Source organism: Syngnathus leptorhynchus, chromosome 16, assembly GCF_054491065.1.
Source record: "Syngnathus leptorhynchus isolate UIUO chromosome 16, UIUO_Slep, whole genome shotgun sequence".
Lineage (NCBI taxonomy): Eukaryota > Metazoa > Chordata > Actinopteri > Syngnathiformes > Syngnathidae > Syngnathus > Syngnathus leptorhynchus.
Genome location: NC_141210.1, coordinates 9,552,513 through 9,567,885, shown reverse-complemented (window position 1 = coordinate 9,567,885; position 15,373 = coordinate 9,552,513). Strand labels below are relative to the sequence as shown.

At 41.9% G+C, this 15,373-nt stretch overlaps 1 non-coding gene and 2 pseudogenes across 1 annotated transcript; 1 reads left to right on the top strand and 2 right to left on the bottom strand.

Moving 5' to 3' along the window:
- Positions 1-3,665: 3,665 nt before the first annotated feature.
- Positions 3,666-3,854, bottom strand: LOC147044792 (U2 spliceosomal RNA). Its single transcript, XR_015068586.1, has one exon. It is a non-coding gene; the product is annotated as a U2 spliceosomal RNA (small nuclear RNA).
- A 4,062-nt stretch (positions 3,855-7,916) lies between these two features.
- On the top strand, positions 7,917-8,080 carry LOC147044791 (U2 spliceosomal RNA; annotated as a pseudogene).
- Positions 8,081-11,734: 3,654 nt separating this feature from the next.
- On the bottom strand, positions 11,735-11,941 carry LOC147044790 (U2 spliceosomal RNA; annotated as a pseudogene).
- Between the last annotated feature and the right edge of the window lie 3,432 nt (positions 11,942-15,373).

The window sequence follows — 15,373 nt, the reverse complement described above, 5'->3', positions numbered from 1 at the left end:
AACTTTTCCAGAAAGCTAATCCAACAAACCCTGAAATTTAAAGCAGATGATTTGAACTGCATTATAACGTTGCCTTTTAGCAAAGGCTTTGATGTGAGCTTTTGCTCTGCGGCAAACCTTCGTGAGTTTTGGAATGGGTATAAAAATGTTAAATCCCTGTTCTCTTTGTTTAATGTAGAAAAGCTGACCGACAATGCTGCGAAAACGGTTATTGTCAGAATGTTTAATGAGACAGTGAATGCAGAGGACATTTGTTATTTTCTGGGAAGATATTGCACGGTTAAAGGCCAGGCTATGACGGTGAGTAGTGACGGGTCCTGTAAAATCGATGCGTCGGCGCATGTGTCGAGCTCATAGACTCTATGACATAGAGCGAAGCCCTGTGTCGGTGCGCGTATCGCTTTAAACAAGTCACGTGACCGAACGAGCAGCAGTATAGTCTGTCAAGGAAGCGTGCCAAAGCTCTGTTAAAGGAAGCGCATTGTCAACGGGATGGATCTGGTAAAACAATATCTGATCTTTTGGGGTTCATCCTCGAAGATATCAAGAATTCTGGAGCAGCCCCAAGACAGATACTGGGACAATAAAAAGACATTGCACTCCAGCCTCATCTGTGCCGTGTGAGTGGGTGTTTTCAAAGTCGGGAAATTGTGTCCAAAAAGCGCAACACGCTCAATTTCAAAACATTTGAAAAACGTATTGTTTTAAATATAATGTGTAAAAAAACAAATCCCAGTGCACAAGCATCCTCTTTCACAACACGTTCACTTCGATTTTCATGTTATGATTCATGTTCACATTATTGATTGAATGTAACTCATAAATAAAATATATTTTCAATTTAAATGAATATGTGAAAGAATACAAGATAAAGTATAATTACTTAAATTAATGAATGTATATACTAGGTCATCAAATCAGTCTCAGTCGAGTCTGCCAACTAGGTTACCTGTAGTATTTTTAAGTTCTACCGGGTGTCAGCAGTAAGCGACACAGTATCGACACAGTGTCAATACAGTTTGGTAATGTGTCTAAACGATAAACGAGGCCTCATGGACCCTTACGGTGAGAGATGAAGATGGCATCTGGAATTGTTCCTGGCGGGCCCCCATTCATCAATGGGAGGACCTTCAGGGGTTCCAGGGGCTCAAAAATCTCCCATCAATGATAGTTTTGGGAGAAAACCAAGGCTACATATATTATCAGGGCCAACCCAAGCTCTGCCGCAAGTGTGGACGGCATGGGCACTTTACAGAAGTGTGTGAGTAAATAATATGCCGGAAATGTAGAGTAATTAGTCACACTTTTGAAGAGTGTACCATTGGCAGAAAGCGCAATCTCTGTCAAGAACCTGATCATCTCTACGGAAAGTGCCCAACGTCTTTTGCCAACTGAAGGCTGGGAGAGAGTTGACACAGGTGAAAGAAAATAAAGCTAACAAACATTTTGGAAATTCAAATTTCCCGCCCAGGCCTGTCTGTGATTGGTGGAGAGGAAACGGGTGAGGAGGGAACAGGTGAGGAGGGAACATGTGATGAGAGAACAGGTGACGAGAGAACAGGTAACGGGGGAACAGATGAGGAGAGGGAAGGGGAGGGGCATGTGTCACCCCCATCAACAGAGAATGCAGAGGAAATTGATAGAGTAAAAGAAATGCCTACACGTAGTGGAGAGGAAACAAGTGAGGAAAAGGAAGGGGCATGTGGGAAGCAGACAAATGGAAAGTGACATGTCACAAGAAATAGCCACAGATGAGTTGAGTGCAGACACCCAGATTCCTTGTGCGCAAAAAGCTAAATGACTCGCATCTGAACGGTCCTTCCTCTGAATCGCCGTCAACATCAGAAAAGAGAGGAAAGCCTGGGAGCCCAGATAATGAGCTGGAAAAGTGCAGAGTATTCACTTCCTACTCACCAAATGAAATCTCCTTTTTAAATATGGCTACATTTGACACCCTAAAGCCGCATTATCTTGAATTTAAGGTTGAGAGAGATGGACCGTGGTCAACAACATAAACAAGAGAACTCCCACTAAATTTAGGGGTCAGCACAACCGAAGTGCAATGGATGAGCCTCGTTCTGGGTGAACCACCTTTTTGATCATGGTGTCTTCCCTGACAGGTAAGTATGAGTTGTACAAGTTGCCGGGCCGATGTTTTTACCACACACCCCATTGTGGTGAATTGTCTTCGTGGGTTCGCTGGTCTTCTCAAAACACTTGTTGAAAAATGCTGGCTTTAAAGAAGGAAATGCTTCGGGGACACACGGCTGATTGGAAAAAGATTTTATTCAGGCGATGTCAGAAGATGTTTTTCTCACGCCCCACAGACACGATGTTCAAAAAGCCCCCCGTCTGCCAGGCAACGCCTTTCTTATACCTGGCGAGACCCATGATCTCACCGCTCTTCCTAGTAGCTACGCTTTTAGACCCCCTACATGTGTTGGATTTCTGCCCTTACAAGTCCCTCGACTTGGATGTTCTCCTGGTCCTGAACAACTGGCCATTCTATATTTCGTCGTGCATCTACATTACTGAAACTAAACCACCCTGTCCACACAAATAGGCCTGTGCTTGACCTGAGGCATGACCCCTGCCCTGTGAATGCAACATACAGAGAGACATGCAGACAAAAATATACCACACCATCTTCAGTCACGGGTTTAATTGCTACAAATGTGTGGCACACATACACACTCAGTGGATGAAACAGGATTCCTAGAACTGTTTAAATCGTACCTTTAGTCATTACAAAACTAAAGCATTATACATTAAGTAAAAAATAGATTCAAAAACACTACCATCATGCTTTGCTTTTTTTTCTACCCAAAATTGACTTAGCCCCACACCTTTGTTCACCTCTTTTTTCCTAGAGTCGCCATCTAGTGGTGATGGCAGCAACCATAATAAACCGTAAAAAATGAAGTAAAATAATATATCTGCAAAAACATGCCCATCGTGCATGGCCTCTTTTAACCTGAGAACCCTAAAACTGTATAAATTTGTATTTATTAAAACCTCCAACATTACCACTGAATAATATTATTCTTTTCTGAACAATTTTTGAAAATGACATTTTCTTTCAAATTTGAGAATAAGAATTGGAATAAAAATTCTTGGAACAATGATAGGAAAATCTCAAGTAAAGAAAAACATTTTAATTATATTTTAGAACAGTACCCCCACACCTTTGTTCACCTCCTTTTTCTTAGAGTCGCCATCTAGTGGTGATGGCCGCAACCATAATAAACCATAGTAAATGAAGTTAAATAATATATCTGTCAAAACATGCCCATCATGCATTGTCTCTTTTAACCTGAGAACCCTAAAACTATGAATTTGTATTTATTGAAAATCTCCAACATTACCACTGAATAATATATATCTTTTTTTTTCTGAACAAGTTTTGAAAATGACATTTTCTTAAAAATTTGAGGATAAGAATTGTAATAAAACTTCCAGTAAAAATGATCGGAAAATCTCAAGCAAAGAAACACATTTTAATTATATTTTAGAACGGTTACGTAAATTCTTGCTGCCTCTCAAGTCGAAACGTCTTACATTTAGATTACACCCCATGAAATATAATTGACTGCTTAATCCTGTAAGAATGGGGCAAAAGGATTGAAATGGTTTTCTATCATGCACACTATTGATTTGACCAGTAGAGAGGGTGCACCGTTCTTGGAGATACTGCAATCCCAGGTCGATACGTGGTGTGGATGGGGTAAGCTCCTTACACCTCCCTATTCCAAAATTCTATTTAATATGTGGTCCCCGGATAGGAGAAATGTCAGATTCTAAACTGATAAGAACAGATACTACACTTGATCTTGGCTAAAAGGCCGAGAAGTGATAGCCAGAAATGCGCTTGAGGCAACGACTTAAATGAAGAGACCACCAATTCAAGTTACGGTTACATATATCAACTAAAGCTAATGCCACATACTGACCCCTGCGATTTCCCCAAATGTGGGAATCTCAACTGCATAATTTCTGGTAGTGGAGGATTGTGTTCTTTCTGTTTAAGACAAACATTTTGCGCAGTAGTACTCACACGGAGTTTAGGTCTACAGTGCTGTTACACACTGAACGCTTTTGAGTAGTGATGGACAATGAGGCTTCCTTGGTGTAACTGCCGAAGTCGAAGCAGTTGTGTTTTTCGCCGCTGAGCGGAGCTGTTGCGGCTCTGGCGAAGCTTCAAGTTTTGCATGGTGTGCAAATTATTTTTGTGTGAATTTATTTTTTGTTCCTTGTTATTTGTATATACTTTGTAGCACTGTCTTGTTGATTTTAACTTGAGATAGAAACCGGGGGTAAGTTAGGCTTCGAGGGCACTTGATGTGATGTGAATTCCAGTACTTTTAGGTGAATCTTTATAGAATCAGTTCACTCAAAAGATTCGTTGAAACGACTCATTCAACGAATCGTACCCCCACATCTTGTGTAAACAACCCATACACATCAAACAATACAACTTCACCCCCCCACCATCAATTATTATATATAATATTAATTGCCTCGGGTAATAAACACATTTTTTTTCCATTATACAACACTTACACACTGACGTTGGCAACAGTCTCTCACCTAGTCGTGAACGGTAAGTTGCGTCACTGACTCGATCGTGAGCTGGAAACTATGTCACTGACTCGTAAAGTCCCTCCTCCATCTATTACTCGCTGCTGATTGGTCGTTCGCAAAGATTCACGAATGTGTGACAGACAGCATTGCTGCTATGCCGTTGCCAGCCGACACACGTTATGCCGACATTGATGTTTTAATTTTGTATTTGTTGGCTTGTAGTTGATAGTGTTAATATACCGAATGTGTTTGTGTTTGAATAAAAGGTTGGAAAAAAGCCCGTTAAGCCGACATTTGTTACCAACTCATATAACAACGTAAAACACATATACATATTGTCATATAAAGCAGTTAACCAAATGTCTGATTTTTATGCTTTGATTGGCGAATATAAAAACAAGGAATAAAACACCAGAAAAGTTATAACAAATGTTTAATGAAATAATAATGATAATAATAGCAATAATGATAATAATAATAATAATAATAATAAGAAGAAGAATAAAAGTACACTTCAAACCAGCAATCTAATGTGAAACTGCAGTCGATATATTGGATAACAATATTTAGGCATATATATGCATCCACGTTATTTAAAACCTACTATAAGTAAATCGTAAATCTACATTCTTGCTTACATAGTTCACGTTCGGAGACGCAACACGTTCACTGACTGATCCGTTGATGCACGGGAAGACAGTTCACCCATTGACTCTTTCGCGAACGGGAAAGTCAGGATTCGTTCCCTCACTGATCCGTTCTCACAATGAACTGGAAATACGAATCACTCACTCACTGATAAGTTCACTCACAGATTCGTTCACTCACAGCTTCGTTCACTTACAGTTCGTTCACTCGCAGCTTCGTTCACTCACAGATTCGTTCACTCACAGATTCGTTCACTCGCAGATTCGTTCACTCACAGATTCGTTCGTTGGTGAACGGGAAATGCAATTCACGACTCGTTCATGAACGGAAAGTTACGTCATTTTCGTCTTTGTTTTGTTTTACGGCGAGGTGGCACCAGTTCAATGGGCATTACCTACACCTGGTTGAAGTCATATGAACCGAAAAAACTCTCGCTCACTAAAAATATTCATTCCTTTGAACGAATCGTTCACCCATGATCCAACACGAAGTCCGGGAGTATTCCCGAAGGAACGGCCTAGGATTGGTTTGCTGGCCTGCGTCTCTGATTAATCTTTAACCGGCCGGGGTTTGACCCAACAACCTTCCAGTCTCAGGGAGGACACTCTACTACTAGGCCATTGAGCTGGTTAAATAATTTATCGCAGGTGTTTTATTTGGATTTAAGAAGTCTATATTATCGCCCCCATATAAAAAGGCTACCGTCTGCTAGGTGTTTGAAACCATGGCCTCAAAATTTTCAATACTAGAGTTGGGTGTTCTATAAACACAGCTAACAATGACATTTTACCCATATCAGTTTCAACAGCAATACATTCACATAAGTCATCAATAACAGTTGTCATGCTTTCTACAATCCTCTACTTTAACCTACTGTCTCTATACAGTGCAACTCATCCACCCTTTTTATTTGCCCTATTCACAAAGTTGAAATTATATCCTTCTAATTCAAAATCGGTCCCTTTGACGTGGCTAAGCCAACTCTCAGAAATGCCAATTATATTGAATTGCATGGTGTAATGCTGTAAATAATTTTTAATCTTATCAAAGTTTGCGTATAAAATCCTACTGTTGAAGTGTAATATTGATATATCTTGCTCTAAGTTGAATTTCTCCTTGAATTGATTTTCAGTGTAATAACAGCAGTTTCTATTTACATAGTCAAAGAAATGGCTTTCCGGGTCTATATCTACATTCTGTACCTGCATGGTAATTGTTTGAGGTAAATGCAAACAGTCGTCTTCCCATCCACACACATCCAAATTTGAGCACATACACACCCACGGCTCCACGTCCACACGCACCCGCATGCACACATATCATTTGTAATGGCAGCCAAATAGTTGAGACAATTTAACCAATATAAGTCCAGCAAAAAAGTTGCGTAATGGTGGTATAAAAATTCTGCAGGTGTATTGATGAAAAACAAGTCCAGTTTGAGTTCATGGGGGATATTGAAAGAAAGTGTGATTGTGATAGAGTCAGTCGGCGTTCTTAGCCAAAAGAGAAAAATTACCAGTAATCCGGCGTAGTAAGTATCAAGACACCTACTCACCACTACCAAGCCGTGCTCTTCAAGTGCAAAAAAGGCATCCACAATATGAAAAAAAAAAAGAGTACTTCCAAGATGAGTCCAGCGACAATAGGATAGAACTGTTTCCAGTAATTCCAAAAAACAATTGGCGGAAGGATACCGAACAGTGACAAAAATAATAAATCTGGGCAGCTAGAGGATGTTCTATTCGGCTATGCAGTTTCATATTTCTCCAGGTCTTTGAGGTCCCGGATAAGCAGGACTGGCCTCCTCACCAAGTGAACAATTTGTGCGAATCCAGATTTTACAGTCTCTTGTCCATGTTGAATAGATTTTCTTTTGTTTCTTCAGAACCCTCGCACGTTTGGCTATCTTGGCGTTCCTCTTCGTAAGGTGTTCGTTCACGTACACCTGTGTGTTCTTCAGTTTCCTTCCTTGTTTCAAAAGCTCCGTTTTGTGACTTCTGTTTACAAATCTCAGAATGATGATTCGCTCTGATTGTGCATTTTTTTGGGGAAGAGTATGGCAGGCAGCGATACTCTCCTTATGAATGGTTATGTCATTTCTGTTAAAGAACTGAATCACCTGTTTCTCCAGCGACTGCTTTTCTCCCTCAGTCAAGTCCGCATCGTTGTTCTCTCCTCAGGTGATGTTGGAGTATTTGCGGTGTGTTGTTTTCAGACCGCTGATGATCACGTCCTCTTACCGTGTATATTGCTCCAACTTGTCAACTTTCTTTTCCAATTCCGCAATTTTCTCATCCTTCAGCGCGAGTAGGTTGTTTAGTTTCCTCACATCTTCAAGCAGACCACTTATTTTTCCAACATTTTCCACCATTCCGTCCATTTTTTTTGCCAGGTCTTTCAAGGCCTTCCTAATCTCCTCCATTTTATCGTCGTCATCGTCGTCACTACCCTGGGACGTGCACCTCCTCCTTCGCCATCTTTCAATCAAGTCACTCCGGCGTTCTAGGAGAATCGCTTGGAGCTCAAGGTCTTGTTGGTTTTTGATCGAAGAATACAAGCGAGTTGGGCGGCACAGCACTGGCTTACACTGCGTCTTGATTCTGCTTGCAAATTTGCTGACTTGATGTCAAACGGGCGACGAGAGACAACTGGTACTCCATGCCGAGCGAAGCTCAATCAAACCGGAACTTGTTTGTCTGTGAAATGAGAGAGTTTAATATCTGATACATCCCCTTTCTGGGGACCACATATTAAATTGATTTTTGGAATAGGGAGTTGGAATAGGGGCTTGCCCTGTTCACTCCACGCATCGACCTGGTATAGCAGTATCTCCAGGAAAGATGCACCCCCTCTACTGGTCAAATCAATAGTCTGTATGTTAGAAAACCATTTCAATCCGTTCTCTTCATTCTTACAAGATTAAGCAGTCAATTATGACTTGATGGGGTCTGATCTAAATATAAGACGTTTCGACTTGCGAGGCAGCAAGAATGTACGTACCCGTTCTAAAATATAATTAAAATGTGTTTCTAAATGTCCCCCGCCTACTGCCCGATGATGGCTGGGATAGGCTCCAGCACCCCCGCGACCCCCATGGGGACAAAGCGGTACAGAAACTGGATGGATGGATGTTTCTTTGCTTGACATTTTCCTATCATTGTACCAGGAATTTTTATTACAATTCCATCCATCCATTTTCTGTACCGCTAGGCGGGACACCCTGAACCGGTTGCCAGCAAATTGCAGGGCACACAGAGACGAACAACCATCCGCACTCACACCTCGGGGCAATTTGGAGTGCTCAATCGACCTACCAAGCATGTTTTCGGGATGTGGGGAAAAAACGGAGTACCCGAAGGAAACCCACGCGGGCTCATGGAGAACATGCAAACTCCGCACAGGGAGGGTCGGAGGTGGAATCGAACCGGCACCCTCCTAACTGTTAGGCAGACGTGCTAACCAGTGTGCCACCGAGCCGCCTATTACAATTCTTATTCTGAAATTTTAAAGAAAATGTCAAATACAAAACTTGTTAAAAAAAACATATATATTATTCAGTGGTAATGTTGGAGATACAAATTATTTCAGTTTTAGGGTTTTTATGTTAAAAGAGGCAATGCATGATGGGCATGTTTTTGTAGATATATTATTTACTTCATTTTTTATGGTTTATTATGGTTGCTGCCATCACCACTAGATGGCGACTCTAAGAGAAAGGAGGTGAACACTGGGTGGGGGTAAGGGCAATTTTGGGTAGAAAAATAATTAAAGCATGATGGTAGTTTTTTTAATCTATTTTTTACTTAATTTATAATGCTTTGGTTTTGTAAGAACTAAAAGTACTATTTAAACAGATCTACGAATCCTGCTTCATCCACTGAGTGTGTGTGTGCCACACACTTGTAGAAATTAAGCCCGTGACTGAAGATGTGTGGTAAAGATGACGTCCCGGCAACTTGTACAACTCATACTTACCTGTCAGGGAAGACACCATGATCAAAAAGGTGGTTCACTCAGGGCGAGGCTCAGACATTGCACTCTGGTTGTGCTGACCCCTAAATTTAGTGGGAGTTCTCTTGTTTCTGTTGTTGACCACGGTCCATCTCTCTCAACCTTAAATTCAAGGTATTGCGGCTTTAGGGTGTCAAATGTAGCCATATTTAAAAAGGAGATTTCATTTGGTGAGTAGTGTTAGAGATGTTCTGACTCTTAACTTATTTTGCAAGAACCACACGAGAGACAGTATGCCCTTTAAGCACTTGCAAGTGGAGAGCTAGTCCGTTACTGTAGGTACAGCAATGTTCGAACAGACTCTGCCGTTAGTCTCTTACAAGAGCATATTTATTGAGAACAAGTAGGGTGGGGGTGACATTTGACATGTTTGGTGGTCACCTCAGCAAATGGTTAATCAGTGCAGAGGGTCCCAGTTGGTGGTCACCTCAGCAAATGGTTAATCAGTGCAGAGGGTCCCAGTTTTTTGTTTTACGAGGTCGTGGAAATAAAACCTAGTGGAGCATTTTAGATGACTATGTAAACAAGGATGTTTCCACAGCATTAGGAAAGGTTCAACAACTGAATGGTTAAACTTTTCAGGGTCAAGGAAAGGTAAAAGGTTCAAACAAAGTTCATCATTCTAGTCTACATCCCAACATAATCATACGATCAAGATAGTTTATAAACCCTAACAAGTAGGAAGTGAATACTCTGTGCACTTTTCCAGCTCACTATCTGGGCTCCCAGGCTTTCCTCTCTTTTCTGATATTGACGGCGATTCAGAGGAAGGACCGTTCAGATGCGAGTCGTTTAGCTTTTTGCGCACAAGGAATCTGGGTGTCTGCACTCAACTCATCTGTGGCTATTTCTTGTGACATGTCACTTTTCGTTTGTCTGCTTCCCACATGCCCCTTCCTTTTCCTCACTTGTTTCCTCTCCACTACTTGTAGGCATTTCGTTTACTCTTTCAATTTCCTCTGCATTCTCTGTTGGTGGGGGTGACACATGCCCCTCCCCTTCCCTCTCCTCATCTGTTCCCCCGTTACCTGTTCTCTCGTCACCTGTTCTTTCATCGCCTGTTCCCTCGTCACATGTTTCCCCCTCACCTGTTCCCTCCTCATCCGTTTCCTCTCCACCAATCACAGACAGGCCTTGGCGGGAAATTTGAATTTCCAAAATGTTTGTTAGCTTTATTTTCTTTCACCTGTGTCAACTCTCTCCCAGCCTTCAGTTGGCAAAAGACTTTGGGCACTTTCTGTAGAGATGATCAGGTTATTTACAGAGAATGCACTTTCTGCCATTGGTACACTCTTCAAAAGTGTGACTAATTACTCTACATTTCCGGCATATTATTTACTCACACGCTTCTGCAAAGTGCCCATGCCGTCCACACTTGCGGCAGAGCTTGGGTTGGCCCTGATAATAGATGTAGCCTCGGTTTTCTCCCAAAACTATCATTGATGGGAGATTTTTGAGGCCCTGGAACCCCTGAGGGTCCTCCCATTGTTGAATGGGGGCCCGCCAGGAACAATTCCAGATGCCATCTTCATCTCTCACCGTTAGTGATGGGTCCATGAGGCCTCGTGTATTGTTTGGACACATTACCAAACTGTATTGACACTGTGTCGATCCTGTGTCGCTCACTGTTGACACCTGATAGACCTTAAATATACTACAGGCAACCTAGTTGGCAGACTCGACTGACACTGATTTGACGACGTAGTATATACATTAACTAATTTAAGTAATTATATTTTATATTGTATTCTTTCACATATTCATTTAAATTTAAAATATACTTTATTTTTTTAGTTACAGTCAATCAATAATGTGAACATGTATCATAACATGAAAATCGAAGTGAACGTGTCGTGAAAGAGGATGCTTGTGCAGTAGGATTTGTTTTTTACAATTTTTTATTTAAAACAATAAGTTTTTCAAATGTTTTGAAATTGAGCCTGTTGTGCTTTTTGGACACAATTTCTCCCGCCTTTGAAAACACCCACTCACACGGCACAGATGAGGCTGGTGTGCAGTGTCTTTTGATTGTCCCAGTATCTGACTTGGGGCTGCTCCAGAATTCTTGATAACTTCGAGGATGAACCGCAAAAGATCAGATATTCTTTTAGCAGATCCATCCATTGACAATGCGCTTCCTTTAACAGAGCTTTGGCACGCTTCCTTGACAGACTCTACTGCTGCTCGTTCGGTCACGTGACCTTTTTAAAGCGATACGCGCACCGACACGGGGCTTCGCTCTATGAGCTCGACACATGCGCCGACGCATCAGTGTTGCAGGACCCATCACTACTCACCGTCATAGCCTGGCCTTTAACCGTGCAATATCTTCCCAGACATTGACATTACCAGCGACTCACCATTCATTTCCTATGGTGCCTCCGCATGGCAGCATGGGGAGCTACCATAGCGGAAGCACCACTTAAAGAGATTTAGATTCAAGGAAAGAAACACATAAATAATTCCAAACAACTACAAAATAACACAAAATCTATTAAAGTAACTTACCATAGTAGATTCTGTAACAAAAGTATAAGGTTATTTGTAACACAATGCTATGTTACTATTTCCTCCACAAAGTGAGTCAAGTTCACTGTCACGTCAGTGGCTGAGAACTTACAAATCAGTAGAGGTAATCGCCTCCCGAGCCAGCTAAGAACATATACTACAATTGATCTTAGCCAAAAGGCCAAGAAGCGATGGAATATACGAGTGACGGACTCGCTTACAGGCATCCCTGTCAACCCATTCTCACCGACGGTTACAGTACGGAACAGAGTGCTGCTCTTCTGGGCACTAATAAATCGGCAAACTTGTCTGCCGACTTATTTGTTCACGAGGCATATATGTGTCTCCTTTCAGCAGTCTCTATCCAAATACACAGTGTAGGTACCTCTTAAAAAGGTAGTCCCGATGAACATGAAAGGCAAAGATCGATAAATCGCAAAGAACTTTCCAGGTTTTCCATCATATGTAACCAACGGATGCGCCGAAAAGAGTCGGGCCATAAGTATAGAGTGAAACTGATGCAGAAGTGGCAGTGGTGGGATTTGAACCCACACCTCAGGAGAGACTGGAGACCAAATCCAGCGCAGTCACGAAAGGTGACGACAGCGGGAGCCAAATTTATGGTCCTTTTTCTTATTATTTTCTTCTTCGTTTTCTGCCACCTACCACTTGCAGTTTCGACATTGAATTTTGTTGACAATTCTCTTAAAACGTGAAGGCGGATAAGTTGGTTTCTCCACCAGCATCCAGGTTAGTGCTTCCCGACTGAGCTTTATTCATAATGTAATGAAGCCTGTACACAACAGAGGTGAAACAATATGACCTTTGAAGGGTCTTGATACTTTGCAGCTGCACTGATAGGAGTTGGGCAAGGAGACCAGACCTGAATTGATGCAGAAGGGGCTGTGGTGGTATTTCGAACCGACACCTCAGGAGAGACTGGAGCTTTAGATCCAGCACCTTAGACCGCTCGGCCACAATACTTAATTGCTTGGCCACTGTATGGAATTTTCTTGACAATTATATTAAAACTTTGGAATCGGAGGATACATAGCTGGTTTCCCCACCAACAACCAGGTTAGTGCTGTCCTACATCGCCTTATTTATAATGTAATAAGAAAGAAACAACTCGCAGAAGGCCTGGTGGTCATCCACAAGAGCCAGTTACCCGGAAAGCAAAAATACGCAGAAGAGGTAGGTTGGTCCACGACCACCTACCCTGTTGAAGAGGGCTGTCGAGGCTACGCCAGAGCCAGCTATCCGGAAAGCAAAAATTGTGGTGCTACAACTTTACATTGTACCAAAGGGTCATGTGCAGTGTTCCCTCTAAGCTGCGCAGCTGCGAAATTGCGCACTGGTCGCGCGATCTCTGCGCACAAGAAACTAAATGCTGCGCACCAAATAACATTTTGCATAAACTGATTGATTAATATCTAATGTTAGACGTAATCTAATCTAATTAAGTGGACGAATGATTTTCTTTCTCTGCCTTTTTGTAGTGTATATCAGTAATTGACAGGTGTCCAGCCAATGATATGATATGGTTCACTTACGCTACATAGCCAATCATAGGATTGACAGTGCCTGAACATTTGTGCTGCCCATTCGCAGGTTAGCTAACTATCGACAGCGGCGGAGTCAAGCGATGCAAATGCTAAATTGCTAATCATGGTGAAACAAATGAGCAGCGACAAATCCACTCGCCAAGTCAAAATAAATAAGAGATGCGGCAGTTCTTTTTAGATTGAATGGCTGTCGGAGCGTGTGCAAGTACAAGAGGAAACGATGAAACTGGGTGACATTTTCTCTTTTTCGAATGAGAACGGTCTCTACAAAACATGCAGTGAAGCCAAAGTGGCGGCCGCGTTTACAGAGGGATAAATATGGAAGGAATGGAAGTTGGAGGCAGCTCGGTGGCGCATTGGATAGTACGTCCGCCTCACAGTTAAGAGTGTGAGTGTGAGTGGGGATGGTTGTTTGTCTCTGTGTGCCGTGCGATCGGCTGGCAACCGGGTCAGAGTGTCCCCCGCCAACTGCCCGATGACAGCTGGGATATGCTCCAGCATGCCTCCGTGACCATTGTGAGGATAAGCGGTACGGATGGATGGATGGATGGATGGATGGATGGATGGATGGATGGATGGATGGATGGATGGATGGATGGATGGATGGATGGATGGATGGATGGATGGATGGATGGATGGATGGATGGATGGATGGATGGATGGATGGATGGATGGATGGATGGATGGATGGATGGATGGATGGATGGATATTTAAGTGCATTGTACATTTAAAAAAAAACTGATTACAGTGATTGTACAATGTTTTAAAACATTTAGTCAACAGTTTTGTGGAACCTAAAAACACTGCCCTGGACGTTAAACACATCTAAATTTAGAAATCAACGAATTTAAAATCCATTTTCCACACACTTGAAATTTCAAGTGGCAGCTGTTTTAAACAGACATTTGATTAAGTACATATGGCCCCTTCTCTGTTAATGCATAACATGTAAAAAAAAAACACACATAGATAACATATGTTCCATGCATAAGACATAATATTTCACTTAACAATACTCTTGTAAATCTGTTTCTAACTTTCACAGCAATTATCAGTGAAAATATTCACATTTGTTTATTTTAGAGTGCAACATTCAAAGCAGCATTCCATAAAATTCAGTCTTACTCAGTACTTCTCCCTGAACCTTGGCATTTTATTGCCTGCACAACTGCATCAATATCAGGCATCATATCCTGGGTAGTAGCCAATTTCAGAATCTCATTTAAGTGCTTATGTGTGAGCTTTGAGCGTAGCTTTGTTCATTTACTGTTCATTAGTGAGAAAATTTGCTCACAAAGGTAGGTAGTCCCAGACACGGACAACATTTTTGCAGCCAGTGCTGTCAATTTAGGATAGCATGGCAGGAGATACTTATAAAATGTGTCCAAGCCCACAGAGGCAAATGTATCCTTTAATTCTACATCACACTACAAATCAATGATTTCAAATTGCATGTCAACAAGCACATCAGAAGCTCTGACTGTGAATGGTGAGCAAAAAACTGCAAATTCTGTCTCAAGTCCGCTAAAGACCTGAAATTGTTTCTCAAACTCCCTCAGCAACCTCAAAATCTTGTCTTTGTACGGTTTCACATCAGGATTACGCTTTCTGCGCACATATCTCTGAGACAGGGAAAATGAGCAGGGTCTCCACTAACGTGAGTTTGATCTTGAATGCACGTATGCTGTCATAATACTGTGTTCCAATTTTTTGGCGTCTCTTAAAAATTCTGTTCAGATTATTCAACCATAAATGCAAGGTCCTGCAGCCAAAGTGGGCCTAACTCACAAAATTTTCCTTTGACTTCTTCAAAGATGTTGGGTCTGAATATGATCAGACATTAAATCACATGCTGGAACAAAGAGGAGAAGACAACCAGGATGAGTTTACTCGCGAGGAGAACGATAGAGAAAGGAAGCTCAGTTACAATCTCCACCAGTTCTGAGTTCCTCCCCCACGTGCTCCTCCTTTTAATGTCTTGGATGCCCTGGCTACAGAGGCGTTGCTACACTAAAGGGAGGGGAGATAGTGGCTGTAGCAACGCTGATTAGCTAAGGAA